The sequence below is a fragment of the Haematobia irritans genome, chromosome 2, assembly GCF_050003625.1.
Source record: "Haematobia irritans isolate KBUSLIRL chromosome 2, ASM5000362v1, whole genome shotgun sequence".
In the NCBI taxonomy this organism is placed as follows: domain Eukaryota; kingdom Metazoa; phylum Arthropoda; class Insecta; order Diptera; family Muscidae; genus Haematobia; species Haematobia irritans.
Window position 1 is genome coordinate 118,852,862 of NC_134398.1, and position 26,882 is coordinate 118,879,743.

The window sequence follows — 26,882 nt, forward strand, 5'->3', positions numbered from 1 at the left end:
GTCACTTACAGACAACAGTTTTCCTCTTACATCGAACACTCGAGAGACCTTGTCATTGGAATGAAGAAGGATAATGGTGATATGGGGATAAAGAAAATGACACATAACATAAGCAAACTTTTCGAAGAATGGCATCGACATCAGGAATGAATTTCTAGGTTGGATTATTGTCCATTTGAAATGTTTCGGAATACGCAACACGGCTGCCGTGACATTTCTATTGCCTATTTCGGGTAGAGAAAAAAATGTATGTCAGTTTACATGTAAGGAAATCGTTTGTGAGTTTTTTCACCGACTACTGTTCTTGGGAAATGCGATTCATTTTACAACAACTACAACTATCCCTTTCATTTGCAAAAGGGAATGGTAGAAATGGTCATATTTTCAGCTAACACAACCAATCAAATTCTTTTGGGAGCATTTGCAAAACCTCAGTTATTACACCTTAAAACTATATTTTTAGCTTCAATGTTGCTACCTATCAAAGTCCGTTGTAATTTTGTAGGTTGAATTGGAAAAGGCTATGATCTACCCCCATAGAAAAATAGTCTGCTATAATAGGGTAGTGGGTGTCTGTTGTAATATGGTTGTACTTTAGGAACTAACGAACAACAAATTGTTAAATGGCTAAGTTTTAAAATGTTACCCAAAGCATATTTATGAATCAAAAAAAGCTTATTGTATATTCCTGCTCTAAAATATTTTTTCTGCTGTGGCTTCACATGATAAAGGACGAATTAATGAAAATAAACTCTGGACTCCTTGATATTGATTCCGAGCCAAAGAAGCGGAGAATTGAAGTAAGGATATATGTAAGACACAATTTTCTTTTAAATTTGAGTTTTGCGTACTTCATTTTAGGAAATACTTTTTAATATAATAGTTTTTCACCTTTTTTCTTCGTGTGCTATCAAAGTCCTTTAAAATCGAGTTAACGACAACTTTAATTTCCAACTTCAGACCCGACTTCAAGTAGAAATTATGCTATGTTTCAAGTATAAAGGGTGATACGGTCAAAATTTGGTCAATATAAACTTGACGTATTTCTTTCAATTTTGCATTTAAAAAACCTGAACACCCCTCATTTTGAAGGTGTGTGTGTAGAATGTTGCTCCTATTTTGATTGTGGAATTCACTCTTCAGTTGTCAAAATGCCGTCCAAGCAAGAAGAGCAGCGTATCAAAATTTTGCTCGCGCACGCAAAGCTGGCAAAATCGCTAAAAGTTGCCAAATCAACCGTTACAAATGTAATTAAAGTGTTTGGGGAACGTTTGTCGACAGCCAGGAAGTCTGGATCGGAAACCGGAAGCCGCTGAGACGACAAAGAGAGTTGCCGGAGTTTCAAGCGAAACCCTAACCTCTCTCTCCCAGATGCCGCACATAAGCTGGGTGTATCGTCTACAACCGTGCATCGAGTCAAAAAACGAGCCGGACTATCGACTTACAAGAAGGTAGTGACTCCAAATCGCGATGATAACCAAAATACGTCGGCCAAAGCGCGATCCCGGAGGCTGTACACGACGATGCTGACGAAGTTTGACTGCGTGGTAATGGACGACGAAACCTACGTCAAAGCCGACTACAAGCAGCTTCCGGGACAGGAGTTTTATACGGCAAAAGGAAGGGGAAAGGTAGCAGATATTTTCAAGCACATAAAACTGTCAAAGTTCGCAAAGAAATATCTGGTTTGGCAAGCCATCTGTACCTGTGGCTTGAAAAGCAGCATTTTCATAGCTTCCGGGACTGTCAACCAAGAAATTTACGTGAAAGAGTGTTTGAATAAACGTCTGCTGCCTTTCCTGAAGAAACACGGTTGTTCCGTACTGTTTTGGCCGGATTTGGCATCTTGCCATTACGGTAAAAAGGCCATGGAGTGGTACGCCGCCAACAACGTGCAGGTGGTTCCCAAGGACAAGAACCCTCCCAACACGCCAGAGCTCCGCCCAATTGAGAAATACTGGGCCATTGTCAAGCGGAACCTAAAGAAGACCAAAAAACTGCTAAGGACGAGCAGAAGTTCAAGGCAAACTGGCTTTCTGCGGCGAAGAAGGTGGACAAGGTTAGGTTAGGTTAGGTTAGGTTAAAGTGGCAGCCCGATTAAATTTCAGGCTCACTTAGACTACTCAGTCCATTGTGATACCACATTTAACTAAAAGTACCTATTACATATGGGCACTTCTAGTCTTAACCACTGAACCTTCTCTATTATTTACTTTTGTGGAACCAACCAGATTGCTCCAAAAACATTAACAAACTGCTTAAGTTAACGTTTTCCAGGTCAGCCAGTAATCTAAAGCTATATGCTCCTAAAATTCGCTTACGCCTTACACAAAAAGCAGGACACTCACACAAGAGGTGTTTAATTGATTCCTTTTCCTCCACATCATGACAGCTTATACAATAGTCATTATACTTCGCACCTATAGTTTTTGCAAATTCGCCTATCAGGCAGCGACCCGTTATAGCAGATATCAGGAGTGCTATCTGACGCCTTGAGAACACTAGCATATCTAGTGTGCGGTTTAAGTTAAAATGGGGCCATATTTGCTTGGTGTCGTTACAACCCTTGCAATTTTCCCATCGAATATTGGCCATCATAACAGCCTTCTCACGCAGTAAAAGCTTGCAGGTGGCCAGAGGCATACCAACAGATTCTAGTTCCCCTGGAATATGTAAGGTAGTTCCTAGCTTTGCTAACACATCTGCTTCACAGTTCCCCGGTATGTTCCTATGACCAGGCACCCATATTAGGTGAATATTGTACTGCTCAGCCATCTCGTTGAGAGATTTGCGGCAGTCTATGGCCGTTTTTGAGTTAAGGAACACAGAGTCCAAGGATTTGATTGCAGGTTGACTGTCTGAGTATATATTAATGCCAATATTTGTTGGAACATTACTTCTCAGCCAATTCACCACCTCTCTTATTGCCAATATTACAGCCTGAAAAACACTACAGTGATTAGGTAATCTTTTCGCTATTCGAATTTCCAGATCTTTAGAATATACTCCGAACCCCACTTGTCCATTCAATTTGGAGCCATCAGTATAGAAATCTATATATCTTTTATTCCCCGGGGTCTGTGTACATCACGCCTCACTGTAGGGAATTAGAGTTTCAAACTTTTTGTCGAAAAGTGGTTTTGCCAGGGTGTAATCCACTACGTTAGGCACATCTGGCATTACTTTGAGGACCGAACTATGACCGTACATTTTTTCCGACCACAGCGATAGCTCGCGCAACCGCACAGCCGTTGTTGCAGCTGACTGTTTGGCCAAAATGTCTAAAGGCAATAGATGTAGCATTAGGTGGACAAGGTGGCTGTACAAAATCTGATGGCAGGTGTCAAGCGTGAGGCCCGGCAATTCGGATTTGGAAAAGCGAAAGCCTAACTGAATATTTTTCCTGAATATTATACTAATTGAACTTGAAAAAGAAATTTAATTTGATTTTTTAAATAAACGATTTCGCCGATTTACAGGCGTTTTCCCTTGACCAAATTTTGACCGTATCACCCTTTAAAGTCTACACATTTAACGACGATTTCATTAATTTTTAAGAATTTTTCAGAATTATTAAAACCAAGTTGATCTTAGTCAAACAAGTTGATCTCGTGTAAAGACACACAGTTTTATAAAAACAACGACTTCATTTGAAAGTTTATGGACAAAGAAAACAACTTTACATCAGAGAAATGTGTCTTCTAAGCAAAATTCGTATTCGAATTTTAAAGACATGAAATCTTTGGGCTCACGACAATACACTCAGATCGAAATTGAACTCACCATTAAAGAAAATGTGGGTTTATTCTAGGAAATTTTAATCGTGCTAACTGCTACATGACCAAAATAAGTTTATAATATTTATCAACATGAAGAAAATTTATTGAAAATAATATTTTTTTCTGTTGGTTGAGAAAAATTTCATATTTTGAATGAAAAATTTGGAGCTAGAAATTGTGAAAACGTCTTTAGCTTAGCTTGTTACCACAACAACCAAAGTTATTCGATTGAGAATGACAGTCTTTTGAAGAACTTCGTACGCCATCTATGGCAGCAAAAGATTTGGCAGTATGTATTTGTTTTTTTTTTTTTTTAAACTCTGTTAGTAGAAAAGTCGATTACCAACCATTGTATCCCTATGTAGGTGTACAAATAGTACACATGCCAGTCACATTGCTATAAATTCCAAATAAGGAGGACTTGAGGCGGCTTCGCTAACATAATTTTAGTTTAACCAAAATTATCCTAGGTTCATACGACGAAAAGAACAAGATAACCTTGTCGCTGTTTGTCGCTTCCACCACAATATTTCGATGTATCATTTTTAAATCTGATATAGTTAAGACAATGCTTTTCTGGTGCCCGTTTTTCAACTTTTTATTAGTACTTAACCGAAGGATAAACTACCAGTAGGGGGTTTTCCCGTACTTTTTCCATTCCCGGGAAAGCGGGGTTTTTTTAATTTCCCGGGATCCCGGTCAAAGGGAAACTTTCTTCGTGGCATATAAATATTAAGATATTTGAATAAATTAGAAATCGCCTAAAGCTACGGTTATAAGACGCTGTCTGGATAACTAACAATGTATATTATCTTAATCTATTACATCAGCCATAAATCAAACCAAAATAAGAAATATTTCTTAATACACAAAATGAAACAAAAAATTACAATGGACTCTTTCGGTACAGTGGGATTTTTTGTATCATTAAAAATTGTATGGAAATGAAAGTATGTTATTTCGACTTCACCATCGTAAAAAAGACTCACGGTATTTCACTATATGCACACCCCAGCAAAACATTTGGAAATTTTTCTAAAGGAACAACTTTTAAAGCACTTCCAAAAATGTCCTCCAAAAGATGTTATTCTTTTAACTACACAGGAAGTTTTTTTTAATTCAATTTTTATATTTCGCTTTTTTCATATTTTTAATGGGTAATTTTAGCTTAGGTTAAAAACGGAGTAAAAATTAATAATATGGTACAAACTATTAAATGGTTCTCATATGCCGCAAACTTGTTCTATTATTTAAATAATAGAGAGACCATTACATGGTCGGGAAAATCATGTACCTGACCATTGAATTTTTTGACTTTTTTTAAGGAAAAAAAGTATTTTTATAGGTTAGGTATAGGCGTGTCTAGAACCATTACATGGCCATAAAGACCATGTATATTTTGTCATGACCATGTAATTATTTAACTTTTTTGCAGCGAAAAGGGTTTTATAAAAACATTGAGTAGGTACACACGATTTTCATTTTGCGCGTCAGTCGCGTGTTGATTGTTGCTTGGAATGGACGAAGAATACGGAATTAATATGTTTTGTGTTAATTTATTTATTTAGAAGAGGCACGTGGTTTTATGTGAACACAAAAAAAGAAAATTGTAATTGAAAAAAAATTATCTGTTTTTGCTTATGGTATAATTTATTTTTATTTGCAGTTACATGATGCCTGCATTTGTAAATTTGACGGGCACGAAGTAAATATGGAATGATTACTTATTGTTGAAATTGAACCAAAATAGAGTGTGTAAAAATATGTGATGTTTGCTTGCACGACATTGTAAATACAAATAAACAATTAATTGTTTATAAATAAATAAAAACAAATAAATAAAGTTAATTTTGTGCTTTCTTTTCTCAAGTGGCGTCCTTTTTTCAACGACAAAAAAAGTTTATTCATAAATATCTACTAAAATTGGATTTGAAATCTACTAAAATTGGATTTGAAATCCTTTATTTACAATGAAAAAAGTAGATTTTGGATGTGTAATGCTACAAAAAAAATGTTTTTGTAGTATGTATCCCTCTATTTTATATAAAGTGTTGTAAAGAAAAATTCCCAGGAATTCACGAACTTAATTCCCGGGAAAGCAGGAGTTACCGTTCTCGGGAAAACACCCTAACTACCTGTTAGTAAAATTTTTATACGCGATCAGCTTTGTTATCGACACGATAAATACTAACAAGTTATTGAAAAAGTCGCCCTAAGTAAGCCTAAAATATTAGCCTCCAACTGTACCTAACCCAACTAACGTATTATTTATTTATTACTTAATTTATTATAATTATAAATTATAATAAACTTATTTATACGGGCACTAGCAACTATCGGCCTATAACTAGCGTTGCGACGATTTCCGGTAAAACGCCTTTGATAAATTGCGGCTTAAACTGTTTAAAATCGGGATTGATAGATTTTGCTTCTGTAACAACGCTGGGCCGATCCATCACTTGGAGCTAAACGTTACCAAAGAGGTAACGTTTAGCTCTCTGGTACCAAAGAGACACCAATCGACTATGAGCACTCAACAGGGTATTAAATAATATGTGGAGCGAACTACAACACTTAGCAAAATGTTCGTCTTTGATGTTCCATGACTTTCTACATATACATACAAACTAATGGAAAAGGCATATCTTTCCATGAATATTTCTGATTACCTACATTTGAATTCAATTCAAATGACTGGATCCCAGTCATAGACCACTACGTTATATTAAATAATGTATGTTATGCTTGTGTGCACTCCGATCGTATACTTTAGATTTTTTTTATTTGGCTTCAACCACAGCTACCACCATGGACGAATATAATAAAAATTTACCTTTTGCAATGACTCACGCGAAGTACGAAACCAGGAGAATGGGAAGTGCAAACACAGTTGAATTGGAATGAGCGGACAAAGGTAGTTTAGCTAGTCGCTCAGATACTATAAATCAATCGCATTGAATTTGTATGTGAGAGCTTAAAGTGCTGAAAACATTTCGTAATCCTAAAGAAATCAATATGGCTTTAAAGGATGAAAGTGGAGTACATGTAAGAGCATTTTGTAAGTTATGGCAATGGTGCTATGGTGTTGACAGAATAAAAGTGAGCTACAATAACGGAAGATTATCAATCTTTAGACCGTATACTGAGAGAGTTTTTTTGTTGATTCTGGAGATTTCATACATACATACATACTATCTATACATGAATGTAATTTGTCTTAGGAATTGCAATCAGAATGAAAAGATTTGGCGTATCGATTATACAACTTTTTCAAAATTTGAGATTTCTCGTTTTTACTTGAAAATTTAGAAAAATGGACTATCTGTAAAATTGAACAGGTTTATTTCTCGACTTTTTATACTTTTTAAGTAGCGGTTAAATTCATACGTAATTTAGCGTTGAGTAATTATTGCGAAATGCAAGTGATTTTGTATGTTGAAAGTCGATTAGTCGAAAATGGTCATCATTAAAAGTTGATTAGCAAATTTTCAAACATACAAAAAATCGAATTCCAAAATTACAAAACGTCGATTCTCGACTTTTGTGTCCCTACTTCGTTGTGCATAGTTATTTTGCACGCATTGCACACAAAGCGTTATGGAAATAACCCTTTCTAGGCTCAGATAAAACAATAAAACCATTTTGCAGCACTGGTTACACTCGGCAGTAAGAAGTTCCTACTTCTCTCTCACCAGATGCCCTTTAGAATTAAAGAGTGATTTTTTAGCTATTATCTTTTTGCCCAACCATCAATCGTATTGCAAACGAACAATACTTTGCAAATTATTGAATTTTATTATCAAAATGATAATATCTGTTAAGAAAGTTCATCGCGCGCTTCTCGAAAAATTGTGTTCAGCGACGAGCTCATTTTTGGTACGAAAATAAGCAGAATTGTCGATTTGGGAGAAGCATTGTAATGTATCCAGAAATAGTCACAGCTTGGTGGGATTTACGGGCATCCTTGGACCGTACTACTTCAAAGATTATGCGAATCGTAACGTAACTTTGAAAGGTGAAATGTTATCTATTTTTTTTTCACAAAATGAGAGAGCTTGACTTGCGTGATATGTAGTTTCAACAACACGGTGCCACATGCCAGCAGTGTACTTAACCAAAAACTGTCAGAATTTTTCCTTCTTTTTTTGCTTCCTCAAGCTTCCTTCGTCAGACTTTGTACTACATCCCAGCAAAAAAATCTTGGAAGTACTTCTAAGTGCACAACTTTAAAAGTACTTCCAAAAATGTCCTCCCAAAGATGTTCTTTATTATACCCACACCATAGAATGGTTACGGGGGTATAATAAGTTTGTCATTCCGTTTGTAACACATCGAAATATCGATTTTCGACTATATAAAGTATTCTTGATCAGGGAGAAATTCTAAGACGATATAAGCATGTCCGTCTGTCTGTCTGTTGTAATCACGCTACAGCCTTCAATAATGGCGCTACCGTCCTGAAATTTGGCACAGATTCGTCTTTTGTTTGCAGGCAGGTCAAGTTCGAACATGGGCTATATCGGTCCAAGTTTTGATATAGTCCCCATATAAACCGACCTCCCGATTTGGGGTCATGGGCTTATAAAAACTGGAGTTTTTATCCAATTTGCCGGAAATTGGAAATCTAAAGGTATTTTAGGTTCGGTCCATGTTTTGGTATAGCCACAATATGGACCGATTTCCCGATTTTGCTTCTTGGGCATCTAGAATGTGTATTTTCTATCCGACTTGCCTCAAATCGGAAATCTAGAGGTATTCTAGGACCTTAACGAGGTGCGCCGAAAATGGTGAGTATCGGTCCATGTTTTGATATAGCCCCCATATAGACCGATCTCCCGATTTTACTTCTTGGGCTTCTAGAATCCGTAGTTTTTATCCAATTTGCCTAAAATTTGAAATCTAGAGGTATTCCAGGACCATAAAGACGTGTGTGGAAAATGGTGAGTACCGGTCCATGTTTTGATATAGCCCCCATATAGACCGATCTCCCGATTTTACTTCTTGGGCTTCAAGAATCCGTAGTTTTTACCCAATTTGCCTGAAATTGGAAATCTAGAGGTATTCTAGAAAAATAAAGAGATGTGCCGAAAATGATGATTATCGGTCCATGTTTTGATATAGCCCCATATAGACCGATCTCCCGCTTTTACTTCTTGGGTTTCTAGAATCCGTAGTTTTTATCTAATTTGCCTGAAATTGGAAATCTAGAGGTATTCTAGGAACATAAAGAGATGTGCCGAAAATGGTGATTATCGGACCATGTTTCGATATAGCCCCCATATAGACCGATCTCCAGATTTACTTCTTGGGCTTCTAGAATCCGTAGTTTTTATCCAATTTGCCTGAAATTTGAAATCTAGAGGTATTTTAGAGGTATCTGTGCCGAATATATTGATTATCGGTACAGTTTTTGATATAGCCCCCTTATAAACCGGCCCTCCGATTTGAGATCTAGATTCTAGAACTACAATTAAATGTGCTGAATACTGTGTGTATCCTTCTATGTTTTGGTATAGCCCACATTACACCGAACTCCCGATTTAACTCCTAGGGTTTCTAGAAATTGTACTTTTTATCCGATTTGCCACAAATTGAAAATATACTGGCATTTTAGACCCATAACAAAGTGTATATGATTTAGTTTTATCGGTCCATTTGGACCGATATGGACCTCCATATGGACCGATTTCACTTATTGAGGATATAGAAGGCGCACTGATCATGAAAATTGCTTGAAACTGAATGCAAAATTTCCAGATTATACTTCTCGTAGTCATTTAAATAATTGGGATGAAAATCCGATTATAGATTATAGATTTCAAATCAAGGCGTTATTTCATAATTTTCTTGCACACTTACAAGAGATGTTTATGATTCCTCTAAAACTCAAACAAAAAATGGTTCTTATAAATTCAGAAAGCGTACTGGTTGAACTTATCTGCTTGGGAAAATATCTGTCATCAAACCCCCCTGAAATTTTCAAAGAAAACTATTATATTTGATTCATGGTGGTGGGTATTTAAGATTCGGCCAGGCCGAACTTACTACTGTATATACTTGTTTTAATTACACAGAAAGTTCTTTTGATTCAATTTGTTATAACTCGCTTTTTAAAGGGTAATTTTAACTTTTTTTGTTTCAAATAGGTTAAAAATAGAGTAAGAATTAATAAAATGGCACAAGTTATACAAAATTTTGGCGAAAAAATGCTAAATCCATTCTATAAAAATTGCAAGAATGCATTCTAACGCTTGTTTGCAACGTTTGACCTCAAATATTTTCAAAAATTTGCAATTTTTATAGAATGGATTTAGCATTTTGTCGCCAAAATTTTGTCAAAAAACAAAAATTAAAAATTGTTTATTTATCAAAATATCACAACATTTTTCAATTCACACCCAAAACTCTGGATTCGGACCACACCTAAATCGTGGATATGCGTTCACTATAACAAAAGGGTGTCTACATTATAGCAATCATATTCTTTGTCAAAAAAAGTAAAAAAAGTTTATGTCGGCTTTTGGCTTCAAATTCGACTAATCAACTTTTGCACAAAATCGACTACTTGATATTTGTTGTTTGGCAAAACCGACTTTTAACGACAAAGTCGAAAATACGGCATTAAATGGAAAGAGGAAGAAGATGTAAATATTTCCTATTGTACGTGTAATTGATAGTTTTTCATCGATTAATTAAACTCATCTTGTAGTTTATTCAAGATATGGGGTTAAGCTGAAATTAAATCAGTAATGTGAAGATCAAAGCTCAAAATTAAAAAAAAGTTGAAAAGTTAAGGTTTGCAAAATTTAGAAAAATGAAAAAATTCAAAATTGACCTTTGCAAAATTGGAAAGTCGATTTTTTTCCAACTTTTAAAAAGTCCACCTTTTGGTTCCGATTACAATGCCTGTTTTCAAACTCCATTCCACATTTTGTTGACAAACTCATTGTTATGACAAATAAATTAACTTGTACTCTGTGGCGTATACCTGACGTCTAATAAACAAAAATTACTCATACAACCCCATGTAAACATTTGAACCATATGGTGTGCATGCTTTAACGTGAAATAGGGGTAAAAATTAGGGTGGCTCTATATACAATTTCTTAGGAAACCCTACATTCGTATGTACGGTTCATACAACTTTATTAAAAACCTTAATATTTAATTTTTGCGTTATTGTCACTGTCTAATGGTAAACATTAGGATATTAGTACTAATTGTAAAAACTTTTGGATTATTGAAGATGTAAATCGATGGTGGTTTGAAATAAATTCAGCCAGCACACACAAAGTGTTCATACTAACATATCTGCCAAACTATAAGTGGCAGCTATTGATTGTTTACAATCCAAAAATGTCATTTGCGTCCGAGTTTATTTGGAATGAAAATTAAAAGTCGTCATATAATTCAGTTGTAATAGTATAATATTTTGCCTATTGCACCCTCAAAAAAAAAAAATCGCTTCTCTAACATATGTTCCAAACATATTTTGCAGGAAGCACATATAGTATTGGACACCGCCGAAACATTAATATGTTTGTTTTATGTAAACATATTATATGTTTGGAAGCATTTTGAGTCCAAAATTAGTATATGCTTGGAATAATCCCCCAAAGAAAATTGTGTTCATTCCCTCACATAATTTTCACTTCCACGACATTTTTGAGTTCTTCGCATCTTTTTCTGTAATACAAATATGCTGTTTTTTAATGTCTATTCTCTTGGTTCCGAATGTCTATTCATTATTATTCCGAATACTCATTCTAATATTCAAATTAAATAATATTTAGATTTAAGCATATTAAATGTTTGGCCTTATCATGAAACAGTTTTCCGAAACAACATACAAGCGGTTTCACAGAAATTGCTCTCATTTCATTCTCTCGCTGTGTTATGTTGATATCTTTTTATGCAACCCTCCCGGTTTCCATCTCTATTTCTTTCTCTATACTAACTCTCACAACATATATATGTTTACTCGAAATTTGTAAATTTATATATGTTTACATTCACACATTCATGCCCCAAACATAATATATTCTAACATATTAACATATGTGTCCCAAACATTCTGTGCTAGTTTAGGAACATTACATGTTTGCACTTAAATATATTGTGTTTAAAAATTGTACCCGAAACACATTTTGTTTATATCGGAACATATGAAAAACATATTTTTCTAACAGTGTGTAGACGAGCACAAAAATCCGAAAGCGATGTATCGCACCATAAATCGTTACACCATGGTAACGGTAACAAACATGCAACAGCATTTTGGTTATTTTAGCATATGGGTTATGAGCACCTACAATTTTATTTTGTTTTAGTTCATTTTTAGAACTTTGTAAAATTTTAATTTTAAATTTTTTAATAAATTGAACTAAATGACAATAAAATTTCAATGAATTGTAAAGTAGTTCAATTCCAACTAAAACAGAAGAATTTTTTCGTACACGTCTCAAAAATAGTAAGAATGAACTACAGCGTTGTTAAAATTGGAATGATCTGGCGCTTAAGATTTTTTCTTTATTTTTAGTTCATTTTTTCTTTCCGAGAAAGAAAAATGTCGGAAAATTTTCGTCAATTTAAAGAATCTTAAAATTCGGAATACAATTTAGTTCAATTTTCGCACGAGATAGTTCATTTTTCCCATAATGTAGTTTACTTTTTACCTGTGTACACGGTCGGAAAATTCTACGACACAACACGTTGCAGCGACAAATCTGCTATTATAGGGCTAGTATAATGTTCGCGTATGTTGGAACAAAATCAAACGAACTTTGATTTTTGCATGTTGCATATGTTAAAAAAGTGAGTTCCAGGTTTTGAAAAATTTTGCGTCGCAAACCATGTACCAAGAAGATTGGGCATCGCCACACAATGCACGATTAAGCCAAATTTAGCTAAAAATGATGTTCTTCATTGTCGTCAATACAGTGTTTGTTCAATTTGCTAGATGTCAATCCAATGAAATTTTCTAATTGGACGCAAATATTGTGTATTTTCGGTACACCCTAATAGAGCAATATCTTTTCATGGCTGTATACATGAACTATATGTTTTAACTGATGGCTATTGTAGAGACACTCACAAGTGCAATTATAATAGGTGGTCTATTGCTTTCAATGAACCTTTTTATCAACAGGGACACACTGAACATCTGTCGATGGGTATTATTTTTATTGAGATCCCATATGTTCCACTTTGATAATTTTATTTAGCCGCAGACAAACCAAATATTTATTGAACAATAACATACAAAATTCAGGTATGTGATAATAACTAGAATATATATAAAATATTCATATTCAAGTCGATAATTCCATAGTGTTCTAAAACTATTTACTTTTTTTTGATGAGGTCTTAGTTTTAATTTTATGTTAGTCTGATATTAATGCGGACTGGTTTTACGTCCAAATTAATAATTATGCACTATTGTTACAATTTTATATAAGTTTATTGAAGACGAAAGAATTGGTATTATTAAGTGATTGAAAAGAAAATGCTAGATTGCAATCTACACAAGTCTAGCTATACATCAGCGAATTTCCACAGTACAGATTTGGGGGTGGGATGACTTTGGGTCTTATATGTTAATTTCTAATGGAAATAACATACGCGAAATATTCTTCAAAAACGGAACCAATTCCATCATCATTGTGCAGATGAAATAGATTTTAGTTGAAGGGAGTCTATCACATGATTTGTTACCTTTAGTTAGTTTAGTTTGGAATGTTGCTTAATAGATTCTACTACTCTTAGAAAAATAAAGGATAAAAGGTGTTAGAATACGCAGATGACTTGGCACCAACAGTTTGTGGAGGGGTCTAGGTGTAAAAAAGTCATATTCTGCCAAGAACTTTAGATCGCCATAGTTTAATCAATCTCCTTAGGTGTGATTCGAATTCCTTTGGTGAATGCACAAAGATCAATATATATATATATATATATATATATATATATATATATATATATATATATATATATATATATATATATATATATATATATATATATATATATATATATATATATATATATATATATATATATATATATATATATATATATATATATATATATATATATATATATATATATATATATATATATATATATATATATATATATATATATAAACAAAAGAGTGTGAACTACAATCTATAATTGTACATAGGCAGTGGTATGACATATACAGCATTATCTGATCTAGTTGTCACCATTATCTGGTCTTACATCCTCATAAGAAAAAATCGCCTCTGTAACATATACTCCCAAACATATTTTGCTTCAAGCATATATATTTCCGGAATTTGTTCAAACAAAAAAATGTTTTTACAATGCGAACATATTATATTTCATCCCAATCATATCATTTTTTCAAACATTTCAAATTTTGGTGCATTCATTCGCCAAAAATTCATGTGCAGACGCATTCCAAAATGAATGCAAGCACATCCGAAAAAATATATTTCTCAGATAGAGCACCATTTACCAGGGATGTTAAAGTTGGTACTTTTGTACTAAATTTGGAACATACCACTTTCTAAAAGTACAATTGTACTACACTGACCTATTTGGTACAATTTGAAATAATAATAATTTTGTCCAATAAAAATTATATTGTTCACATCTTCTAGGTGCTGACCAAATTACAGACAAATGGAATAAAAATTGTCCATTTAAAATCTGGAGTTCGGTGTGTAGGGCACCCGTCGACCAAATTCACTGATTATCTTGTTCACATCTTTCAGGTGCTGACCAAATTACATTTAAATGGGATAACGATTGTCCATTTAAAATCTCAAGTTCGGTGTGTAGTTGTAAACGTCGAAAACGTCGAAAACGTCATATACCTGTATAAAACGTAGTAAATGTGAAAAATACTTACAGGATCCTTAGATTTTATTTCAAACTCTTTTTAATAAGAAAATACTTTGAGAAAATGAAAACGCCATATTGAATTTTAGAAAGTTTTACTTAAAAGTAAATAGTAATTCTTTTTCAGAGAATCGGGAATTTGAAAGAAGTCTGAATGCAACTCGTTTTAAAATTTTTGAAACTGTGAAAATTGTTGTAGCAAAATTGATTTAATTGTATTAAGTTACTGAAAAGAAAATGCCAGATACCAATCTTTCATTTGTTTCACTCAATTAATTTAAAATATTTGATGCCTTATTACTAGTTTTTGAGCCAAAATTGTGATATTTCAAGAATCGGTCGTGTTCATGACCCCAAACTTGTTACATGTTTGACTGAATTTATAGTCAAATCTGAGCGAGGTGTCTGCCAGATTGTGAAGTCTCCAACTTAAATATTCAAAAATAATTATCTATCTCCGTCATCTTTATTTTTTTTCTCTATTCTCTCTCGCTCTATCTGGCGTTACTAAAGATATATATGTATATAGGAAGAAAGTTCTAAATTAATATATGTTTACATCCACGCATATTATTTTTATTAAAAATTTATTTTCCAAACACAATATGTTCTAACATATGAACATATACGTCCCAAACATTTTATACTAGTTTATGAACATCTAATTCATAACCTAATGATCTGACTGTTATCAAATGTATACACGTTACAGATTTTGACTAACCAAAAATTGGATGGATTTAACTAAAGTTGCATTATCCATGTATCAGGTGACTTTTCAATTATTCTATAAAGTTTCACGGAAAACTAATATTACCTTCTCAATATATTTAAATTTTTTGTAAATGTAGGTACTATCTAGTTGGATAAACATATACGTAATCGTCGTCATACTCGTATATCAGAGTTTTGATAGAAAAAAGGAATGCCATAAGCTGCGACATACTACAGAGCTTTCTATTACAAATCAAATCATTCACCGGAACTCATATAAACCTATACGAACATATATGTACACCCTCAAAAAAAATCGCTTCTTTAACATATGTTCCAAACATATTTTGCAGGAAGCACATATATTATTGGATACTGCCGAAACATTAATATGTTTGTTTTATGTGAACATATTATATGTTTGGAAGCATTTTGAGCCCAAAAATATTATATGCTTGGAAGAATTTTTCCCAAAGACGATTGTGCTCATTCCCTAACATACTCGTTATTTTCACTTCCACGAAATATTTTAATTCTTGGCACCTTTCTCTGTAATACAAATAATGTTGAAGAAATTATTCACTTTCATAATTTTTTTAAATTTTACCTTTCGCCTGCACGGAGAATCGAACCGAGTACCATACAGTTTGTAAGCCAACACACTATCCACTGGGCTACGTAGCTGTCATGGTCACCAGCAGATAATTATCGTTATAAGTTACATTTATATAGCATAGTTTGCAGCGCCCACGAGCCCATGCAAACATAACATTATTTAACAGAAACATACATTTGTTTGCCACGTGGAGCAGTGGTTAGCATGTCTGCCTTGCATGCAAAGGGTCGTGGGTTCAATCCCTGCTCCGACCGAACACTTTTTTCTTTTTTTTTAATTTACACATTTATATTTATACTATATTAAATTTTTATAATGAAACTTCGAAATGTGGGTTATTAAAGATTTATAGTCATTAACAGTGCTTGATATAAACGAAATTGATTGATTTTTGGATAAAATATTATTTTTTTATTGCAAAAATAACAATTTTGTAACAAAAAACTGTTTTTGGTACAAAACTTTAAAATTTGGAAGGAATTCAAAAACTAACAAAAGAAGAACGTGGAGTCGAGTATAAACATACATAAATAATTTTATAATATAAACATAAATTTATTTAGACGTGAACAGTTTTTTACTAGCATTTAACACCATCGGTCTAAAATGCCTTTTATTTTTCTTTAATAATTAATTCATTTTAAAGAAAATAAACTTTTTAAATTGTTTTAGTTGCAAAACTCGAACTTAATGCCCGCTTTTATATTTGAAGGTGTCCGTCAACTCCTCTTGGACTACTTATTAATAAAGAGGAACTAAACTTTGTTTTTATACATTTTACTGTGTAATTTTTCACTATTTCCTCCTTATTTCATTTTACTGTCCCAACTCTAAAAAGAGTATAGTGCCCTTTCGTTATTTTTATGAAGACCCCTGATTTCTTTAAACGAACCAAGAAAAAATTGTGCCCATAATGCCAAAATGATAAACAAAACACATGTCCACACATACATAAAATGCTGCTCTCAAGGCGAAAACACAGGCTTTTTTTTCAAATGTCTATTCTCTTGGTTCCGAATGTCCATTCTCTTTATTCAAATTAAATAATATTTAGACTTAGCATATCAAATTTTTGGCCTTATCATAAAACAGTTTTCCGAAACAACATACCAGCGGTTTCACAGAAATTATTCTCTTTTGATTCTTTCGCTGTGTTATGTTGATATCTTTCGTCAACTCTCCCGGTTTCCATCTCTATTTCTTTCTCTATACTCTCTCTGTCGCTTTGGATAAAATATCACAACATATGTATGTTTAGTCGAAATTTGTAAATTTATATATGTTTGCATTCACACATATGATTTTTATGAAACATTTATGCCCCAAACATAATATATTCTAACATATTAACATAGATGTCCCAAACATTTAGTGTTAGTTTAGGAACATTACATGTTTGCACTTAAATATATTGTGTTTTAAAATTGTGCCCGAAACACACTTTGTTTATATCAGAACATATGAAAAACATATTTTTCTAAGAGTGTACATATGCGCAAGTTATGAGTAACACACTGTTCACTCGTATCAGTCGTGAACAAATGCGCTTAACATAATGTTTATAAATTCTCTGATTTGATTTCGATATATGCTCGCATAAGATATACTGAGGGCGTATTTATATGTGGCAGCGAATCGCCAACCACTTGTCCTTTCCGATGTCAATACCAACTGCTTGAGCGAAACGTGTTATTGTCACGTTTGTGTAATTAATGATAAATATACACTGTACAAAAAAAAAATAAAAAACCTAAAACATACATGAAAATTGTGTATGTCTCCTCTCTTTTTTTCATCTCTGTATACGTAATGTGTGGTGACATTTTCCCAAACAATATCAGCAACGGAAATGTGCCACATTTATTTCAAGATAATTAGTTACTTATACATCAATGAATATTGTTGAAGTGTATGTTTTCGAGCAATAATTTAATGGAAGAATAATTAAGTGGGTACACGGATGAAAAAGACTGTTTTTCATATGTTTGGCTATAAACATTATATGTTTGGAACACAAATTTTTAAACACAATATTTTTGAGTGCAAGCATATAATGTTCATAAACTAGCATAACATGTTTGGGACATATATGTTAATATGTTAGAACATATTATGTTTGGGACATAAAATGTTTGTAAATATAATATGCTTGGATGCAAACATATATTAATTTAGAAATAGCCTATAAATATATATGTGTTTAGTAGCTTGGAGCGCTATTTAACAGGGAGCGATATTGAATTAAGTTGGTGGTTGTTGCTTGTTATTACAAAATTAACATTTTATTTTCCCTTGGGCAATTGATCAGCTACTTCTTTGATCCTTACAAACTGTGTGGTCCGCTGTTCGAATCCCCGTCCCGCAAAAGGTAAAATTAAAATAAAAAAAATCATAAAATTGAATAATTTCTTCTACAATGTTTGTATTACAGAAAATGGTGCTAAGAACTAAAAAATCTCGTGGAAGTGAGAAAGATGTGAGGGAATATACAATTAGGCAGAAACAAAATTTTGAGCATTCAGGTCGAAAACCTATGTTACCTTTTTATTTTCATAATTAATTATGATTGTAAATATATAAATAAATAAATAAAATTTTGAGCACAATATTGTTTGGGAGAATTTTTTTAAGCATATAATATTTTTGGGTGCAAAATGCTTCCAAACATATTATATGTTCACATAATAACATATTGTTTTTTGGAAGACAACATTATTGAATTTGGATGCAAAAATACAAAATGTTTGGAACTTAGACTACCCAAACATATATTGTTTAGACCAATATGCTTTCAAACATATTATATATTGAAAGAGATCAAACATATAAATGTTTGGGCAATACCCAAAAATGTATATGGTTGAAGCAAAATATGTTTGGGAGTATATGTTACAGAAGCGATTTTTTGTGAGCGTGTACAGAGCTTTCTATTACAAATCATTCACCGGAACTCATATAAACCTATACGAACATATATGTACATATGCGCAAGTTATGAGTAACACACTGTCCACTCGTATCAGTCGTGAACAAATGCGCTTAACATAATGTTTATAAATTCTCTGATTTGATTTCGATATATGCTCGCATAAGATATACTGAGGGCGCATTTATATGTGGCAGCGAATAACCAACCACTTGTCCTTTCCGATGTCAATACCAGCTGCTTGAGCGAAACGTGTTATTGTCACGTTTGTGTAATTAATAATAAATATACACTGTACAAAAAAGAAACTAAAAAACCTAAAACATACATGAACATTGTGTATGTCTCCTCTCTTTTTTCATCTCTGTATACGTAATGTGTGGTGACATTTTCCCAAACAATATCAGCAACGGAAATGTGCCACATTTATTTCAAGATAATTAGTTACTTATACATCAATGAATATTGTTGAAGTGTATGTTTTCGAGCAATAATTTAATGGAAGAATAATTAAGTGGGTAGTTTATGTTAACATTCTGACAAAAAGCAACAAAGTAAATAAGAGTTTCCAGTTTATGTGGAAATCTATTTACAAAGTCTTCGATACACACAAAAAATTATCACCAAATTTTTTTCAATTAAACACTTAATTGAATTTGGAAACGGATTCAATTAATATGTTAATTGATTCAATTAATTATTTAATCAAATCCGAATAAAAACCAATTAAAAAAATGATTGATATTTGTTACGTTTCCAATTAAAATATTAATTGATTCAATCAATTTTTTAATCAATTCGGAAATAATTTTCAATTACAAACGTGATTGACATTTTTTCCGTTTCCAATTACACATGTGATTGATCCAATCACCTTTGTGATTGAAACTGAATAATTTTGAGAAATGGAAAGAGCGAAAAGAGAACAAGAGAATAGGTATTTATTCAACAATGTATGATGGAGAGATCAGTCTGTGGAAGTAACTCGTAACGAACGGTTGGGTTTTTGTTTTTCGCGTAAATTGAAAAACATGATTGGCGACATTCTGTCTGCTGCATTCAAAATGTGTGCATAAATATTTTGAACGCAACAACAAATCATAGCAAAGGGTTGAAATAAACAAAGTGTGCAACAACAAACGGCCACGTGGTAAATGTTTGAAAAAAATATATGAGAGAACGCATTTGAAATTACCTGTGTTTGTGTTTTGTGGTATTGTAAAATTGGAAAACAATCTACGTTTATTAAAGGTAAGAAATTGTGAAATGTGAATACCGTTTTCCATTGAAGCCTGTTTACATTAAACGGACTAAAATAATATATTTTTTATTCATTTCTTTTAGTGACCAATATTATTTCGTGAAATTGACCAATCAATCCCATCAACTCCATCATTTTATCAAATATATAAGAATATGCTTGCAATAAAAAAGTGGGTACAGTATTGATCTTTTAAAATTATAAATTTTTTTCACTCCTAGTTTTCTTAAAACCAAGAGCGGTATGGGTTTGTTGGAAGATTCACCTTGAAGTTGCGAAGTGGCGTTGGCATTAAATTGCATTTTTGTTTTACCTGCCTTTTGCAGTTTGAACCCAAGTAGAGAGCAGTATATCTGGTATATAAACTAATGAGCTGAATTATGTAATGGTAAAAAGTTCTTTCTTTTAGATTTAAAAATATGAAAAATATCCGAAAATAATAAAAATATGTATTTTCCATTTATAATTTTTTTCTATTTCCAGAATTTGCAAAGTATCATCAATATAATACCAAATATTACATTGCTTTCCCACTATTTTTGTCTTTGATTGGTTCAAATTTTAATAGACGATTTCAATGTGTGGATTTGGAAAGGAATTGTTACTAAAATTAAATTACCGAGCTCCTTAATACACCTTTTTATGCTAAAAGACTACAACTGCAAAAGAAGATTATAAATCTGCAACCTGGAACTAAGAATTGAACTTGATATTCTATGCAGGTAATGTTTAACAAAATTAACTTTTAATTGAACAAAATTAAATTCGAATTATTCTGTTTTTTTTTTTTCAGAAAAACTTATTTAGCTTACAGACTGCTGATTTATTGGAAATCTAGGCGCATCTACATATTAGAAGGAACATGCTGACATGGTTATTATGATAAGGAAGTGAATGATTTATATAGTTTTTTTTTCACCCTATACTTGTTATTTATAATAATTGTATTTGTAAGTTATGTTAGAACAAAACACAAATGACAAGAACAAAATTTATTTGTCTATTTCATAATTCAAAAAATAATAATATATTAAATATGTTTTATAAGAAACACATATTTTCTTTTATTTCAAATAAAACTAAATACGATTTTGGGGTCGCAATATATAATTTTGTTGATCGAAATTTATAGCCAATTTCAATTAATTATTTAATTGAAATTGGCGAAATTAATTAAAATTTTAATTGATTCAATTAAAACTGTGATTGAATTTTATGTAAAAAATCAATCACGTTTTTAATTGATTCAATCAATTAAATTTTTAATTGAAAATCGTGTTGGTTTTCAATCAAAATGGGTGATTGATACTATCATTTTCGTGATTGAAGACATTTCAATTAAAAAAATGATTGAATCCGCGATTTTCTTGATTGAAATCAAAAAAAAATTTTTTGTGTGTATAAGACTACAAATCTTATCATCTGTATATGTTAGTACAAGAATTGATTCTTCGGCATTCCAGAAGCTGTTTAAGCTATCAAATTTATTTGGATCCGCATGAAAATTATCCTACGACAAGTACCGGCACTAAAATATTATTTTTTATTGCAAAAAAAAAAAAAACAAAAAAAAATTGTAACAAAAAATGTTTTTGGTATAAAAGTTTGAAATTTTCGAAGAAATTCAAAAACTCTAACAAAAGAAGAACGTGAAGTCGAGTATAAAAATAAATAATTTTACAAAATAAACATAAATTTATTTAGGCATGAACTAGTTTTTACTAGCATTTAACACCATTTTAAATGCATTTAAATTTATCATATTTACGGCCATTTTCATGTAACTCCGTTAGGCTTTAACTGCCAGTTAACAGAAAGTAAAATGGAAATATCTTTTCTCCGGTTAACTTTAACTGAAAAATTTTCAGCAGTTAAGTTTCTAACTCGCATATAGAATATATATGCGAGATGACAGATATGTAGATATCACGGTTTAAAAGTTTGTTAGCTAACGTAGCACTAACGGAGCTTCATTTTTTTCTTTAGTAATTCATTTTAAAGAAAATAAACTTTTTCAATTGTTATTTTGGATCATTCCCCACCAAGCTATAATAGAATTTACCAACAAAGTTATATTATTCTGCTTTTAGAAATTCGAGTTTTACCGCTAAACTGAAGAATAATTTTAGCGGCAAAACTCGAGCTTTATTTTTGAAAGTGCCCGTCACCTCATCTTGCAGTACTTATTAATGATGAAGAACTAAACTTATTTTTTTTCTGAAAATCCCTTTGTAATTTTTATATATATTCCACTGTTCTTAATTTCCTCTCTTCCTAAATTTTTTGACTTAATGCCAAAATGATAAACAAAACACATGTCCACACATACTTAAATTTCTGCTCTCAAAGCAAAAACACATACTGTTTTTTTAATGGTTATTCTCTTCGTTCCGAATGTCTATTCTCTTTACTCCGAATACACAATTTAATATTAAAATTAAATAATATTTAGACTTAAGCAAATCAAATTTTTGGCGAAACCTTATTAACATGCCAAGAGCATAGCCAAAACAAATGAACACATAAAACAGTTTTCCGAAACAACATACAAGCAGTTTCACTGAAATTGCTCTCTTTTGATTCTCTCGCTGTGTTATGTTTATATCTTTCGTCAACCCTCCCGGTTTCCTTCTCTATTTCTTTCTCTATTCTTTCTCTCTCTCTGTCGCACTCTGAATAAAATATCACAACGTATATATGTTTACTCAAATTTTTTTAAATTTATATATGTTTACATTCACACATATTATTTTTATGAAACATTCTTGTCCCAAACATAACTGTGTGTCCCAAACATTTAATGCTACTTTAGGAATATTACATTTTTGCACTTAAATTTATTGTGTTTAAAAAATTGTGCCCGAACACACATTTTGTTTATATCGGAACATATGAAAAACATATATTTTTCTAACAGTGTAGACATTAATATTTAATTAAATAAACTGAAAATAAAACAAAAATTATTCACAAATGAAGCATAAAGATTTTTACATTTTCCACAAAATAGTTTTGAATTTTTTAAACTTTACTACAAATGCGCCCATCTTGAACTTCGTATTGCTCTAAAGACATTTTTGCAGATTTGAAATCCAATTTTTTGTTTATTAATGTGATATTGGCCTTTGTAATACAGTTATGTTTAAAATTTCTAAAATTAACATACATTTTCTTTCCTGGTCGGTTCTATTGTCTTGAGTGTGAACTGTTTATCACAAAAATTCTATACTTCCCCCAAACAAAAAAGATTTTCTTACAGCGGAAAGGAAATCATGTTCTGTTTGTCTAAAAGTTGGTTGAGTGGGCCAGAATTATTTTAGTTTTGAGTGCTTTACGGTTAGTGTTTTGAATAAATTAATTTCAAAAGAATAAGTATTATGAAGGCAATGTGTTGAACATTTTCATATTTACATAAAAAATAAATACAATAGTCTTCATGTCAGTCTTTGCATTTTGTTGCGGGAACCGAACATAGAACTTTCCTTTATATGCTATTTGAGTTTGGAAATTGAATGGCAAATTCCGATTGCTTTTATTCTAAATTTCTTTCAATTATTCATTTGCATTACGAAAAGAATATCGTCAAGAGCCTCATTCGTTTATCATCATAACAATTTAAAAGATTAAATCATCGAGCTGGAGGTCATGTTTGCTTATTTAATTTCAATAATTCCCTCTTAGTCGAAGAAATGCATTGGATAATAGACGAAACAAACAAGAAAGCCACTCAGCTATCTTGCCACAAATGATGCAGATTCTCTGCACCAAAGGATGAAATTCCAAAATAAATAAAAAGAACAAAAATAGGATATGGATGAAGAGATATTCGTATGAATCATTCATACATATTAACCTTGATTTGTTGGTGAAATTTAGTTGGAAATAAATAAAAGAACTTGTGCAATAAGTATATAAATAAATGAGTACTTCAATGAAATACCTACTATGTATTATAGATAATAATAATTGGAAATTATTGTATTTTTTGTTTTTAATATTAGTAGTGAGATATACGTGGTTCCAGATAGGTTAAATTAAGTGATAGAAGGATCTTTAAACTAATTTATTCCAAAAATCAAATAATTCAAATGATCTTAATCTGAGTGAAGCCAATTATGTCAATTCTACAATATATAGATTTATAGCCGTATAGGCCAGACTTTGTGATAAAGACATTGTTTAAGATGCTATGTCAATGATTTACATACTGGATGTTTGAGAAAATTTCATATTTTGATGGAAAAATTTGTAGTTAAAAATTGTGGTGATTAAATTTCCAATTCAATAACAACCCAGCAAAAAAATTTTGGAAGTTCTTCCAAAGGCACAACTTTAAAAGCACTTGCAAAAGATGCACTCCCAATGATGTTCTTTATTTTAACTACCCAGGAAGTTCTTTTAATTCAATTTTTTATAACTTGTTTTTTTCATACTTTTAATGGGTAATTTTAACTGTTTTGTTTCAAATAGGTTAAAAACAGAGTTAGAATTCATAAAATGGTACAAATCATTTAAATTTTGTCGAAAAAAATGCTAAATCCAATCTGAAAAAATTGTGAATTTTTGAAAATATTTGAGGTCAAACGTTTCCGACAAGCGTTAGAATCCATTAAAAATTATAAAAATTATTTATTTGACAAAATAGCACAGAATTTTTTTTATTTACATCCAAAACATTGAATTCGGATCACATCTAAAGAAGTGATGCAAATTCAGTGCAACGGCTGTTGAAAGGGAGGACTTCCGTCCTATGACAAGTCCATGTTAAATTCTTCGCTTCTGCGTCAATTTTGCACCAATTCCGGATCCAAAAAGAACATTTTTCATTACTTTTTTGGAGACGCTTTTTTTGCTGGGAATATATTGGTATTCAATGGGATAGGATCTATCGTGGTGCAATGATTAGCATGCCTGCGTTCAATCCCAGTTTCGACCGAAAGTTTTTCAGTGGCTTAACATAAACTTAACGAAACTTAAAATTAATTTCATGTTGGAAGTAATGGCTAAAACGAAAATGGTTACATAGGAAAACATAGTTTTTGGTTTCAATCACGAAATTAATTCATTCAAGTAATTTCTAATTGAAAATGCTTCAATCTAAATTATAGGATATACAATTTACACGATATTAAGGACAAATTTCATTAATATGTAGACATTTTAGTTAAAGCATTAAAATTTGTTTTGCTTTAAATTTATGACACAAATTTTTGAAATTTGCATCCCTCCGTTTAAGTCATACATCTTTGAAGTAAGGAAAAGATGAAAATGCTTCAAAAATTTGATAAACAAGATTTTTATAAAATTATCTTATATGTTGTATCTTTGGTTTTAAACTTTTTTAAATTAAAAAACCATTAGTTTTTAAGTATCTGTCATAATTTGGGTCTCTACAAGTATTTATTTGTACATGAATATCTTTGTTGAGATATCGCTCCCTAAAATGTTTTCATTTTAAAGAACCGGTATCTTTTTTGTGTACTTGTAGTAACTTTGGTATCCCAACGGTTCAACTTAAAAATGGCTATACTCGTATTAACATGAAACAAAATGTTGTTTGTCTAAGGTCAACTTGGTTGTAATATTTCTTAAAAACTCTCCAAATTTCTTGACTTTAGAATCTTGACTACAAAACTATAAAGCGTTCCAGAATACGAAATGTCTTTCAACACTTTATTTTTAAGTCGGTGTTTACTTGAAACATAGCATAATTTCTACTTGCAATTGATTTCGAATTTGGAATTTTAACACTTTATTAAGGGATTTTGTTAGCACATGAAGAAAAAAGCTGAAGAATGCAAAAAAATTAAGATTTGTTGCCTGGTGTCAAGTACTCAAAAGTCAAATTTAAAAGAGATTGTGTCAAGCAGTCTACATGTCTCAGTCTACACTGTTATAAAAATATGTTTTTCATATGCTCCGATATAAACAAAATGTGTGTTCGGGCACAATTTTTAAACACAATATATTTAAGTGCAAACATGTAATGTTCCTAAACTAACTCTAAATGTTTGGGACACATATGTTAGTATGTTAGAATATATTATGTTTGGGGCATGAATGTTACATAAAAACAATATGTGTGAATGTAAATATATATACATTTACAAATTTCGAGTAAACATATATATGTTGTGATATTTTATTCAGAGAGCGACAGAGAGAGAGAGAGAGAGAGAGTATAGAGAGAAAGAAATAGAGATGGAAACCGAAAGATATCAACATAACACAGAATCAAAAGAGAGCAACTTCTGTGAAACCGCTTGTATGTTGTTTCGGAAAACATTTTTATGATAAGGCCAAAAATTTGATATGCTTAAGTCTAAATATTATTTAATTTGAATATTAGAATGAGTATTCGGAGTAAAGAGAATAGACATAAAAAAAAAAAAAAAAACAGCATGTGTTTTCGTCTTGAGAGCAGCATTTTATGTATGTGTGGACATGTGTTTTGTTTATCATTTTGGCATTATGGGCACAATTTTTTTCTCGGTTTGTTAAAAGAAATCGGAACGTACGAGGAGTAAGTGAAAATATTCAGACAAAGGAAATTAAAACGAAACGGTTGAAATATATACAAAAATTACAAGGGGATCTTCATAAAAATAACAAAAGGGCACTATACTCTTTTTAGAGTTGGGACAGTAAAATGAAAAAAGGAGGAAACAGTGAAAAATTAAACAGTAAAATGTATAAAAACAA

At 31.8% G+C, this 26,882-nt stretch overlaps 1 protein-coding gene and 1 long non-coding RNA gene across 3 annotated transcripts in view; one reads left to right on the forward strand and one right to left on the reverse strand.

The window, feature by feature from the left end:
* Window positions 1-26,882, reverse strand: part of LOC142226095 (uncharacterized) — an 87,767-nt gene that overhangs the window by 16,642 nt on the left and 44,243 nt on the right. The gene's annotated exons all lie outside the window — the stretch shown is intronic.
* LOC142223897 (uncharacterized) lies at window positions 20,671-21,029 on the forward strand. Its single transcript, XR_012718947.1, has 2 exons — window positions 20,671-20,902; window positions 20,974-21,029. It is a non-coding gene; the product is annotated as an uncharacterized LOC142223897 (long non-coding RNA).